Source organism: Halichoerus grypus, chromosome 12 (assembly GCF_964656455.1).
Source record: "Halichoerus grypus chromosome 12, mHalGry1.hap1.1, whole genome shotgun sequence".
NCBI classification, from domain to species: domain Eukaryota; kingdom Metazoa; phylum Chordata; class Mammalia; order Carnivora; family Phocidae; genus Halichoerus; species Halichoerus grypus.
The window spans coordinates 30028526-30042982 of record NC_135723.1 but is presented as its reverse complement, the minus strand read 5'-3'; positions in this window follow the sequence as shown (position 1 = coordinate 30042982).

Here is a 14457-nt window from a genome sequence, read left to right as displayed (position 1 = left end):
AACATAGAGTTCAATATAAAACAACTGTTAAAAAGATATCAATTTATGGGGCGCCTGGGTAGCTCAGTCGGTTAAGCGTCCAACTCTTGGTTTCAGTTTAGGTCATGATCTCAGGGTCATGAGATCATGCCCGACATCAGGCTTTGTACTCAGTGTGGAGTCTGCTTGGGTTTGTCTCCTTCTCTATTTGCCCCTCTCCTACACAAACACATGCACACTCTCTCTCAAATAAATAAAATCTTTAAGAAAAAAAGATATCAATTTATGTATACTCAAATAGAGATATCTCTGAGATACCCTAAGGTTAAAAAAAAAACCCAACTCACTATGTTAAATGTAAAATTAGTGCCATGTTTATTAAACACTGTATATAGAGAGGGAATAAATTCTAAAAGGTTATTAACAACTGATAATTTTAGAACCATTATCTGAATTAGTAAGAACATAAGTTTTATTTTTTCTTTTATAAGTATTTTAATTTTTATTGCATATTCTTAGTAATAAACTATAATACTTATACAAGCAAAATATTCCTTAACAAATCCTTAAGTATTAATAAAAATAAGGGGAAACTTCCATGTGTAATCACTATTAATATCTCTCACAAGCCCACCTTCAATATAAAAGATATTTTTTCAATTATACAAATAATTATTATTCAGAAATTCCATCTTGTTTCCTCTTCTCTCAGTTTTTGAACTTGGATTTACATATGTCCCCTGAAGGTAGAAAAATTCTACAGCTACGATTGGCTATATGCCAAATTCCCCATGCTCCTAGAGCTATAGTTTTGTGAAGTAGTTGTCTGTCTTTTCCTCTGACATTCACAGATACACATATACTCCCAGTTATATACCAGTTCTTCCTCCAAGGGCATGCATACCATGCTAAAGGGCTAATGGACAAAGAATTCCACTGTCATCCCCTTGTCTAGCACCAGCCTGTCCCTAAAATATCTTGTCTTGACACTGATCCTGGATCACTAGTCAAACATCTCACTCCTTTTTGATAAATTACTTCTCTGAACACCTGGGTATTTTTATTGCCATTGAAGTTAGGGACTCCCAAATTCATCTCAACTGTCTAACGATGTACATTAAAAAGGTAACAGCCTAGTTTCTTGATAAGATTTCCCAAGGAGGATTAACATAACAATAAAAAATTAAAAAAAAAAAGACTATAAACAACAACAACAACAACAACAAAAAAAAAGATTTCCCAAGGAAAACCTCCTCACCTGCAATGCACATTTTCTAACCAACAACCTTTTCAATTCTAAATTTACAGAGAACTGCCTTTATCCACCTGCAAAGCATCATGTTAAAGACTCCCCTGAGATTAACAGAACCCTCCTTACCTTATTTGTTGTTTCAATTAAGATTTGTCTAAAGGTGACAGGGACTACTCTTGCTTATTTACACATACACACACATACACAAGAATTTAATAATAGCTATATTTAAACTTAAGTAATGGGCATTATCTATATTAAGGCAACTTTCAAATGCTAATGAAAGCCAGAAAAGAAAACCTGCCTATTTTTGGATAGAAAGACCCAATAATATGTCCTTTCCCCAAATTCCACCAAAATTCCAATGCAATCCTTATAGTTTATCAGTAAGACTTCTCTTTTAACTAGGTAAGCTCATGATTAAGTTCATATTTTTATAATAGCAAACAACAATAATTTTTAGGAATGAGCATGTGAACAAAAGAAACAAAATACAAAGAAATTATGTTGCATGACTGCATTTACATTAAGTCCTAGAAAACCAAAAAGTAATCCATAGTGATATAAATCAGCTTAGCGGTGGTGGGAGGCAGGGGATTTATTCAAAAGGGGCATGAAGAAAACTTATGGTATGATGGAAATATCTCATTTCTTCATTTGGGTGGTTGTTACATGGGTCTGTAAATTGTCAAAACTTATCTCACTATAACCTTAACCTATGAGTTTTATTGCATATAAAATATACCTCAGCAAAAAATATATATAATACATCATTTTAAAGGAAGAGAAAAATGGAGGGGGGTAATCAGAGGGAGAGATGAACCATGAGAGACTATGGATTCCAGGAAACAAACTGAGGGTTTTAGAGGGGAAGGGTTAGGGGGATGGGTTAGCCCGGTGTTGGGTATTAATGAGGGCACGCCCTACATGGAGCACTGGGTGTTATATGCAAATAATGAATCATGGAACACTACATCAAAAACAAATGTTGTACTGTATAGTGACTAACATAACATAATAAAAAAAATAAGGAAGGAAGGAAGGAAAAAGCAAAGCTGAACATAAAACAAAATAGATGTCTAATCAATGCATCACTTAAAGAGCTAATAAAACACATTCCTCTTTCCATTGATGTCATTCCAGTTTTACTTCTTCCTGTTCTTATTTTGTGACACCAGACATCATCTTATCCATCACCCCAACCAATACTGTAACCTCTCCTTTTTATTTATTTTATTATATTCTCCTTAGCATGAGAAGCTCATAATCATTAGAAGGCATTCTCAGGTTCCAGTTCAATGAACCCATTCCATTATGCATAGTGAAACCTTCAAATTAGTAGAAAGCAGAAATAAGAAGATGAAAAGTGAACATTGTAAGACTTTAGGTATGACCATGAAAGCTGCGATATCCACTCCTCCTCTTACCTACCACACACACACACACACACACACACACACACACACACACCAGTCTCCACTTTTGGCTTCTGGACAGACCAGTGAATTATGGCTATGAGGTTTAAATGAAATGGCACCATATATCACTTCGTTTTTCCTCCAGGGTCAACTGCTTCTGGGTTTAAAAGCAGTAAATCTTATGATAATCTTTACTTTTTAATTGGTGAACTGAGTTTCTTAGTAATTATGATGTGAGATACACGAAAGCTATATAAAAGAGAGGCCTACTAACATATGGTACCAGCAGAGGCATGAAGGACAGGGAAATCAAACCCCATTTCAGAATAGGTTCTTGTTCCATACATTTTTCTCAATAATGTAAGGAATTCAGTGTAATGACACCACAAAACTTGCTGAACCCATTGACTTACAGAACCATCCTGGAGGTCACTGATTGGTTTTTGCAAATGCACCCAGACTTGGTGAAAGCCATGTCTATCTTTATGAGGGAGAGTTCAATTTGTTGAGTGTATGTATATATTACCTCCATCACTACCACTAGGATCACTTTCCTCAAGAACACATTAAAAAATAAGGTACCTCACTGGCTCAGTCAGTAGACCTGATGACTCTTGATCTCAGGGTTCTAAGTTCAAGCCCCATGTTGGGTGTAAAGATTACTTAAAAATAAAAAATAAGGTACCTAAAGACAGAGGTTGATCATTATCCATGAAGCAAGTTATCATATCCAATACGTGAAGAACCTTTTCTACCTCAGCAGCTTTTTAAAATATATGCATTCAAATGAAGCACATCTATTTTCTTGACTTTGACCCTTTTAAAGAAGTATATACCTAGCTTTCTAAACTGTATTATCCTATTTCATTCTTGCTCCTTCAAAGTCTCCACCCATGCCATCAGATTATTAATTAGCATTTTGCCCGGGAACTGGTATAGATACTGATCTTAGGCTACCCTTTTTCTAGGCAGTTGTTCATCTAGAAAGGAAGAGAGATGATATTAAGTTGTTATGTACTATGATCTATATCTAAGCAGTGTACTATGGGAGTAGAAAAAGAATATTGTTTAACAGGTTATCTGAGAGTACTAATTGGAAATGGCAAGGATTTAATATGGCTCTCAAAAAAAATGGTTAAAATTTGGTAAGAAAACAATGGAGGGATGGTGAAGGAAGAGTATAAGAATATGGAACACTGTTTGAGAGTTGGATTGTAATATGTAAATAGAGACATTTTTATGGGATGTTTAGGTTTCCATATTGAAGGACTTGCCTTTATTTTTTTCTGTAGTGGGTAGTCATGAGACAAGTTTAACCAGGTAAATGATTCGGTTAGATCAAAGTTTCAGGAAGATAATTCTGTTAACACCATGCACAATGGATTAGAATGAATAATATTAGAGGAATAGAGTTCAGTTTGGAAGAAAAGAGGAGGAATTCCAAAGTGGAAATGGAAGTAAGATTTAGATGGGAAAAAAACAGCGTGGATATAGAATCAATAGAATTTGACAAGCAATTAGACTAAGAGTTGAGAAATAACTAATAGAGGCAATTCTAAAAAGCCTTCCCTTATCCAGCCTCTCCTGGGAAGGATAATGGACCAGAAGTATAATAGAGCAGTAGCTGTCTCCCAGAAAACCAGCAGGGTTTCAAAAGAATATTCAGGTCTCCTAAGCCCCAGAGGAGAAGAAACTCACATAATGGAGGGGCAATCACTATGAATAATTCTGGGAAAAGGCTAGATCTCCTACTGGGTCACCTTTTGTCTGTGGCTTTGCGCTCCTGGAGTGTTACCCTTTCCCATAGAATAACTAAATACCGCTACCACCTCTTAGCCTGTTTTTTTCCTGTTGTTTCCATCTCCTAAAGGCTACTTTCCCTATCACCTCCTCCCAGCACTGTTTTTGTTTGTTTGCTTATTTTTCTCTTTTTACAGGTTTTATCTAGTAAGTCCTGATCTACCTTTTACCATCATAAGCCTTGAAGTCATTTCTAAATATTCTCAAGTCAAGGATACCTTGGTTCTTCATACTAACTACTGAGCTTCCTAGGACTGAACTGAGTTCCCTACCACCTTCTTTGGATTTTATCCACACCATCACTCCTTCCTTGAGTGGGTCCTTTGACCCTGACAGGGCATCTATAATCCTGCTGTTTCCCTGCCACTTCCATGTCCTTAACTCTGCCCTGGCCCCTTCCACACCCAGTCTATCTGCCTTGCAGTCAGGACACGAGGTGCTGGATTATTATTGTCATCTTCTAACACTAGTGCTGATGCCAACAGCCTTCAGAGTGCAACTGGGAGAAGGTTACTGGGAAGGTTATAAGTGTTCTGGAGTTTGGTAAGTTAAAAGTCAATGGTTCCAGAGGTTTCAGAAATAGGCAATATGATTGATTATATGCAACCTGTCTTTATATCTTTCCTTTCTTGCTGGGAAAAGGTATTTGTTCTGGAGCAATACTACTCTAAGCACTAGTGCAGGTCTATCAATGCTAAATCGAAACCACATCCTCTATTATGCAAAATTCAAGGTAGTTTCATATTTCTTTTGTAATACTGACACATTTTTATTTCATTAAGCTTTCTATACAAATTTTTCTAAAAGTTAAAATTGACTCTTCTTGAATACTGCATTCTAAAGCTCAAAATATGATTATCTAAGGAGGTTAAAATTTAGTCTAATCATTTTGACTATCTGTGTCTCAGTTTCTTATGTGTAGAATGAGGGATTGGACAAGACAGACTTTATAGACCCAAATTTAGAACACAATTAACATATAATTCACAGGGGCACCTGGGTGGCTCAGTCATTAAGCATCTGCCTTCGGCTCGGGTCATGATCCCAGGGTCCTGGGATCAAGCCCCACATCAGGCTCCCTGCTCTGCGGGAAGCCTGCTTCTCCCTCTCCCACTCCCCCTGCTTGTGTTTCCTCTCTCGCTGTGTCTCTCTCTGTCAAATAAATAAAATCTTTAAAAAAAAAAACCATATAATTCACATATCTAATCAAAGATTATATTACTCCCCTGGCCCTGGCCCCACCTCCATGCCTTCCCCTGCCTTCCTCCAATGAAGAAAAAAAAAAATTTCATGAAGATTATGTTTTGGTTCAGGAGGGTTTTTTTTTTTTCCCCAATTTAAAATGTTTTTTCTTAATTTTTAAATGCATAACATCTAATGATTAAGTTAATCCTCAAGATTAATTCAAAAGAGTAAATTTGTACCATTATCAACTTAAAAATCCAGGGTAATTTCCTCAGCCTCTATATCAATAGTACTTTACAATGGTGATTAATATTCTTTATTAAATGGCTCCCATTCCATGCCACAAATCTGATCATGGCCCTTTTTAAATCTACAGAACTAATTTAGAAGAAATGAGATATGTTTTGTGTAAAACTTAAAAAAGTAAGAATAATATCCTATCATGTCTAATTATTTCAAGAATGTGTACCTCCTGCTGGGCAAAACCTAATAATAATTAAATTTTGCTTTGGGCAGTATGGGGAGTCCTTATTTGTTTAAGCTTCATTTAAAATATACCCCACAGTACAAAATGCCATATCACGGATGTTGTGGTTCATTAACTCAAGGCCATATCATACTCAAAAAGGAACATAGTTTTTCAATTAATCTATAGATTTTAGATAACTGTCCAAAACTCATTTACTATTCAAGATAATTACATACTTTTAGCATTTTTATTTTCAGTTTAGTGAAAGTTCATTTCCCAATGGCTTTTAACCTTTCCTCAAACTGCTGCAGACATAAGCCATTTTGCTTTAACAACACCTCCCATATTCATTCTCCCACATATGCTTATTGGAAGCTTTAGCAGTATCTAAATTGGACTTGGCAGAAATAAAGAGAGACTTTCCACTTTGGGACAGCATATCCTATGGGGCACAAGTTTGAAAGAGGCAAATTGAAAATGAAAAGAGATCTGATGCTACAAGGACAAAGCTAGAAAAATGTTTGAAAGTGGCATAATTTAAAAATACAATACCCTATGTTTATTTGTAATGTCTGGAGAATGCCATGGTTTGCTTAATTGAAAATTATGGGCAATTCAAGGATACATATGCCATACAAGGATTACTGATTTTCAAAGTGCAATGGGATAAAATGCATTCAGCTCTAAAACTTGAATTTTCCCAAACTCGAACTTTGATGATTCAGATGGTCCCTCATTGTTTGTATGTTCTTTACCGGCCAAAACATGCTCCCTCTCTAGCAAAAAAGAATGAATTTTTGTTTTTATTCATCCCCAAGAAAAGCAATGTGCTTTGCAACAAAGGGGGAGGTTGGTTTGTGGGAAACCATTGCATGTTTTAAAAAGTATTTGTTCTATATTCCTGCTACTTGTCAAATGAGTCTATACATGGGAGCTCAAGAGCAATGCAAGATATGGGCAAGAGGCATCAGAGACCACTCATGTAAAAAACTTGCCAGCCCACTGATTCATTCTACTTATTCTACAAAATGGACATACACTAGAAGCCAGAGGTTGTTCTAAGTAGATACAAACCTTAGAGTCATTCACTTTACTAGTCACTGTTTAGTAAGTTGGAAAGAAATGAGAAGTCAAGGAGAAGGAAAAAAGGGAAAAACATTAAACCACATCTTCATTCATTCCTTCATTCAAACATAATTAAACACTGCAACACTGCAGACATTACATAAAATTCAGATGAAAGAAAATGTCAAGAAACTCAAGTTTAAAACAAGAGATAGGCATTTAAGCAAATAACCATAATATATTGTCATTAGTACTCAGAGAGATGTATGCACAAAGCTCTAAGGGAAGAAGAAAGAAGTGAAAGAGGATGGGCTAGATTTCTCTAGAAGCAGAAAGTTGTTAAGAGTGGCCATTTATGGGGCACCTGAGTGGCTCAGTTGTTAAGTATCTGCCTTCGGCTCAGGTCATGATCCCAGGGTCCTGGGATCGAGCCCCGCATCAGGCTCCCTGCTCAGCGGGAAGCCTGCTTCTCCCTCTCCCACTCCCCCTGCTTGTGTTCCCTCTCTCGCTGTGTCTCTCTGTGTGAAATAAATAAATAAAAATCTTTAAAAAAAAAAAAAAAGAATGGCCATTTATAAGGGGTGAAATTCAATATATCTTGAAAAATGGGTTAAGTGTCAACAATAACCAAAAGAGACCATATACACGAGACAGAGAAGTGATTATGTACAGCCAGTGGGATGGGCCACAAAGATGCATTTAAGTCCATGTGAGCCCAGGGAAACTTGTTTTTATGTTTTCTATGCCTCTTTAAGAATACATGGTAAACTTTACCCTTAAAATTTGAAAGTCCAATTTATAGTCTTTAATCTCTTTACGATTTTATGTGTGGAATAGAGACCTCTGTATATTAACTTTGAACAATTTCCTCATTTTGTAATGAAATAGGTCTAAAATTTTAAAAATACTCATCTGGATTATTCATTGTTTAGTAAGTCATACCTCCCTCCCAATCCTAGAAGCACTGGCAAGGAGATTAGGAAAGTAAATTTATTGCCCACGGAGTCAAACACTATCAAGTACCTAGAACAAAGCAGTCTCTAAACATATTTACAGATGGCTGTTGTGAAAATCAGGTACTATCAAGTGTTTTATACATTCCTGAATCTCTTCTTTACATTAATAACAAGTCTGGCTAATACAAAGTCTTAATGTAAACTTGGGTAAGGAGTATTTAGGATATCTGTGATTTGAGGAAGTAATCAAGTAATAGGAAATGGAAAAAGAAATCACTTCCCAATGGCAAAGAGGGGACTGAGGAGAAAAGAAAAAGAAATACATGCTAGAATTGGGTACAGTTGCTGCAGTTTATTTTTTCCATTTACTCATTTATTCATTTAACATTTATTCAGTGCCTGTATCAGTTATTTTTCTAGGTTCTATAGGTAGAGCATTAAATGTCAAGCCTCTGTACTCATAGGCAAAGCTCCTGGAGGAAAGGTGTTTAAGAAAAACCCAGATATGTTTGATATGTTTGAAAGAATCTTGGAGAAGTGAAGTTTCTTACTCATTTCTCAGGTTGCAAGCTGAAAACCTGCAATTACCCTGAGTGAAGAACTGCATCTAACTTCACCATTTAGAATTTTAGAAATGGTTGAGATAAGGTTTGCAAAGAGGAGACTAAGATGTCATCTTGGTTAGGAAGAAATTCTAAGAGATGGAAAATTTGGCAGTAACACAGACAAAATACAAGGAATCTGCTCTCAAATCACACCAAACAGCAATGCTAAACAGAAAAAAAAAAAAAAAAAACAACACCATATATACATATATATGTTTTTTTGGTTTGCTTTGCTTCTGGTACTTTTGTTTTTCTTTACATAGCTAAGTTTGAAAGCATGAAAGACCAAAAAAGAAAAAAAAAAGTGGTAGAAGTTAGAGAAAGAAATAAGCTATGGCATGAATGGGAAGTAAGCAGATGGACCATAGAGTACAATAATGGAATGTGCCCAAGGGACTAGGGTGTTAAAACCCATATGGGGACTGAAGTTGAAGCTACAGGTCCTAGTAATGTGTGAATCTGGAACTAATCTCTCAATATAAAACTGGGAAATTTCTATAAAATCAGGACTAACAAAATTCCTCCCCCTAGCCCAAGTGGAACAAAAGTGGGCATTTGCCATAGGTAAAGATAATCACATGTGAAACTTTAAAGCCCATACCTGGAAACATAGGGGATAGAAATCCTAAGCTGAGAAATTACCATGAAAATTGACCCCAAACTAGAAAACTCACAGGTCAAATGTAAAGCAGCCACATTAAGGACATCCATAACTCAGGGTATACATGCAATTCCTGTGGAAAACAACTCATTCTAATAAGGTCACTGTCCAACATTAGAAAACAAAGATTGTAACAAGAGAGAAAGAAGGGCACTATATCATAATAAAGGGGACAATCCAACAAGAAGATACAATAATTGTAAATATTTATGCACCCAACATGGGAGCACTCAACTACATAAAACAATAACAAACATAAAGGAACTAATTAATAATAATACAATAATAGTAGGGAACTTTTAACACCCCTTACAGCAATGGACAGATCATCTAAGCAGAAAATCAAGAAGGAAACAATGACTTTCAATGACACAATGGACCAGATGGACTTTCCATCCTAAAACAGCAGAATATACAATCTTGTCAAGTGTACATGGGACATTCTCTAGAATAGATCACATATTAGGTCATAAACCAGGCCTCAACAAATAGAAAAAGATTAAAATCATACCTCACACCTTTTCTGACCACAACACTAGGAGACTAGAAGTCAACCATAAGAAAAAATCTGGAAAGACCACAAATACATGGAGGTTAAACAACATTCGACTAAGCAATGAATGTGTCAACCCAGAAATGAAAGAAGAAATTTTAAAAATACATGAAAACAAACGAAAATGAAAACATAACGGTCCAAACCTTTGGGATGCAGCAAAAGTGGAAGAAGGAAATATATAGCAATAAGGGCCTACCTCCAGAATCAAGAAAAATCTCAAAAAAACAACCTAACCTTACACCTAAAGGAGCTAGATAAAGAACAACAAACGAAGCCTAAAGCCAGCAGATATATAGAAAATAATAGAAAATAATAATGATTAGAGCAGAAATAAATGATATAGAAACTAAAAAACAAAAAAGGAAAAGAAATAATGTTTCAAATTTAGCAAGGAAGAAGTCAAACTTTCACTATTGGCAGTTGACATGATACTTTATATAAAAAACCTGAAAGTCTCCACCAAAAAACTGCTAGAACTGATAAATGAATTCAGTGAAGTTGTAGGATACAAAATCAACATCCAGAAATCTGTTGCATTTCTCTACACCAATAATGAAGCAGCCGAAAAAGAAATTAAGGAGTCAATCCCATTTATAATTACACCAAAACCCCTAAAATACCTAGGAATAAAACTAACCAAAGTGGTAAAGGATCTGTTCTCTGAAAACTATAAAACACTGATGAAAGAAACTGAAGAAGACACAAAGAAATGTAAAAATGTTCCTGGCTCATGGGTTGGAAGAACAAATATTGTTAAAATGTCGACACTACCCAAAGCAATATACTCATTTCATGCAATCCCTATCAAAATACCACCAGTGGGGCACCTGGGTGGCTCAGTCATTAAGCGTCTGCCTTCGGCTCAGGTCATGATCCCAGAGTCCTGGGATCGAGCCCCACATTGGGCTCCCTGCTCAGCGGGAAGCCTGCTTCTCCCTCTCCCACTCCCCCTGCTTGTGTTCCCTCTCTTGCTGTGTCTCTCTCTGTCCAATAAATAAATAAAATCTTAAAAAAAAAAAAATACCACCAGCATTTTTCACAGAGCTAGCACAAACAGTCCTAAAATTTGTATGGAAGCACAATAGACATTGAATATCCAAAGCAACCTTGAAAAAAAAAAAAAAAGCAACCTTGAAGAAAAAAAAAAGCAAAGCTGTAGGCATCATAATTCTGGACTTCAAGCTACATTACAAAGCTTTAGTGATCAAAACAGTACGGTTCTGGCACACAAAAAAAAAGACACACAGAGCAATGGAACAGAACAGAAAACCCAGAAATGCACCCACAATTATATTGTCAATTAATCTTCAACAAAGCAGGAAAGAATATCCAAAGGGAAAAAGATAGTCTCTTCAACAAATGGTGCTGGGAAAACTGGACAGCCACATACAAAAGAATGAAACTAGACCACTTTCTCACACCATACACAAAAATAAACTCAAAATGGATTAAAGACCTAAATGTGAGACCTGAATCCCCCATAAAAGTCCTAGAAGAGAACACAGACAGTAACTTCTTTGACATAGGCCATAGCAACTTCTTTCTACTTATATCTGCTGAGGCAAGGGAAACAAAAGCAAAAATAAAGTATTGGGACTACATCAAAATAAAAAAGCTTCTGCAAAAAGGAAACAACCAACAAAACTAAAAGACAACCTACTAAATGGAAGAAGATTTGCAAATCAGATAGCTGATAAATGGCTAGCACTCAAAATATATAAAGAACTTACAAAATTCAACACCCAAAAATTAAATAATCCAATTAAAAATGGACAGAAGACATGAACTGACATATATATAGTCAGTTCTTTACCTTATCCGTTCATCAGTTGATGGACACTTGGACTGTTTCCATTATCTGGCTATTGTAGATAATACTATTATAAACATCAGGGTGAATGTATACTTTTGAATTAGTATTCTTATATTCTTTGAGTAAATACCTAGTAGTGCAATTGCTGGGTCATAGGGTAGTTGTATTTTAACTTTTTGAGGAACTCCCATACTGTTTTCCAGAGTGGATGCACCAGTTTGCATTCCCACTCAGAGTGCAGGAAGGTTCCCCTTTCTGTACATCCTCACCAACACCTGTTGTTTCTTACTGATTTTAGCCATTCCAATAGGGATGAGGTGATATTACATTGTAGTGTTGATTTGCATTTCCCTGATGATAAGTGATGATGAGCCTCTTTTCATGTGTTTGTTGGCCATCTGGATGTCTTCTTTGAAGAAATGTCTGTCTTTGTCTGTCAGGGCTTCCATAACAAAACACCACACACTAGATGGCTTATAAACAACAAAAATCTATTTCTCACAGTTCTGGAAGCTACAGGTATAGGATCAGGGTGCCAGTAGAGTCAGATGAAGTCCCTCTTCCAGGTGACTGATTTCTCACTGTATCCTTACATTGGGGCTAGCAAGCCCCAAGACTTCTTTTATTAAGGCACTATTGTCATTTATAAGGGCTCCATCTTCATGACCTAAGCGCATCCCAAAGGTCTTGCTTCTTAATATGATCACACTGGGCATTAGGGTTTCAACATACGAATTTTCAGGGAACACAAAATTCAGACCATGGCAAAATCTCAACAAATTTCATAGAATTGAATTTATATAGAATATGATTTAGCAAGAAATAAAATAAAACTGGAGAATCCTCATTTATTTAGAAATTAAGATCATGAATTCAGGATAACCCATGCATAAAGTAGAAATCATAATAAAAACTGGACTATTTTGAACTGAATAAAAATGAGAATACAAGTAACAGATCTTCTAGGATGTACCTAAAATTAAGCTTAGTGGATTTATAATATAAAAGTATACTTTTTAACAAAAGAAATGCTGAAAATCATTGGCTTACGCATCTCTATTGAGTTACTGAAAGAATTAAAATACTGAGAGGAAAAATATAGAAGGAAACAATATAAGAATTTACAAAATAGAAAAAAAGATTTACAATAAAGTAGATCAACAAAACCAAAATTTGGTTCTACAATAAGACTAATAAAATTTATATACCCATTATCAAAAAAAAAAAAAAAAAAAAAGGAGAGAGAGAGCTTAGATAACCAACATCACAAATGAAAAAGAGGGCTTTGTGACATATTCTACAAACTTTAAAAGGAAGTAAGAAGATCTCATGAATTGGGGCGCCTGGGTGGCTCAGTCATTAAACGTCTGCCTTTGGCTCAGGTCATGATCCCAGAGTCCTGGGATTGAGCCCCACGTCGGGCTCCCTGCTCAGCAGGAAGACCTCTTCTCCCTCTCCTACTCCCCCTGCTTGTGTTCCCTCTCTCACTGTATCTTTCTCTGTCAAATAAATAAATAAAATCTTTTTAAAAAAAGAAAAAGAAAAAAGAGAAGATCTCATGAACTTAATTATCAAGAACCAAAACAAAATCTGATGAAATAGACTAATATCTAGAAAAGATAACCAATCTGATTTAAGAAAAACATAGAAAACCTGAACAGACCTTTTCACCAATAATTAATTCTACCTATAATCAGGAAACGTTCAAGAATTCTTCTGGTCCTGATGACATAAGCAGAGAATTATACCAAACACTTGAAGAAGAAATAATTTTAATAATAATTTCCAAAACTTTCCAGACAGTTGAAAGGGAAGAAACATTATACATCTTCTTTTATATGATCAGAGTAATTTTGATTCTAAAACCTGACAAGCTCATTACTCGTAAAAACCTCACTTACGATCATATATATAAACATTCTAAAATGAAATATTCCCAAACCAAATTCAGAAATGTAGTAAAGGGGTAAAATCACACCCAAGTTATATGTATACTGGGAACTCAATATGGTTTCAAATGAACCCATGTAACTCACCACACTAATAGGTCTGTTCTCGATATTCCCATTAGCCCCTCCAGGACAATTCTCTGCTCACCTCTGCCTTCACCTGTGCCTTGGCATGTCAGTAAGCTTCAATTGCTACCTGGTTTGCCTAGTCAATGGGGGATATTGGCAAAAGAAGGTAATAGAAAAGTGGTACAGATACTTATTCTTGCAGTTCTCTCCCCATTGTGTTGTCCATTTGCACCGGTACATAATTTCAACCCAAAATCAGAGCTTCAGTTGGAGCAGTCCTCTGTTACAGCTATGTATCTCGCTGAAGTTAGGTATTCACTGCTCTATCTTTTCTCCTTTTGGTATGTAAAGCTTCCCCATTATAACTAGTTCTGAGATTCTCTGCCAGTTCTCTTTGGATAGTCTCACCTCTATCTACATCTTTTTGCTCTTTCTTTCTTGCTGGGCACAGAGAAATAAAAGACAGATAAGAAAATCTTTTAATTATCTCAGCAGATGCAGGAAAAATATTTGAAGTAATTCTATAAATTCCTGCTATAAATTCTTAGTAAACTAGGATTAGAAAGAAATGATAATCTGATAACTACAAAAAGTCCTTACCAAACATCATGCATGATGGTGAAGTGTGGAAAGCTTTCCATTTAAGATTAGGAAGAGACAAAAATGTCCACTCACATCAT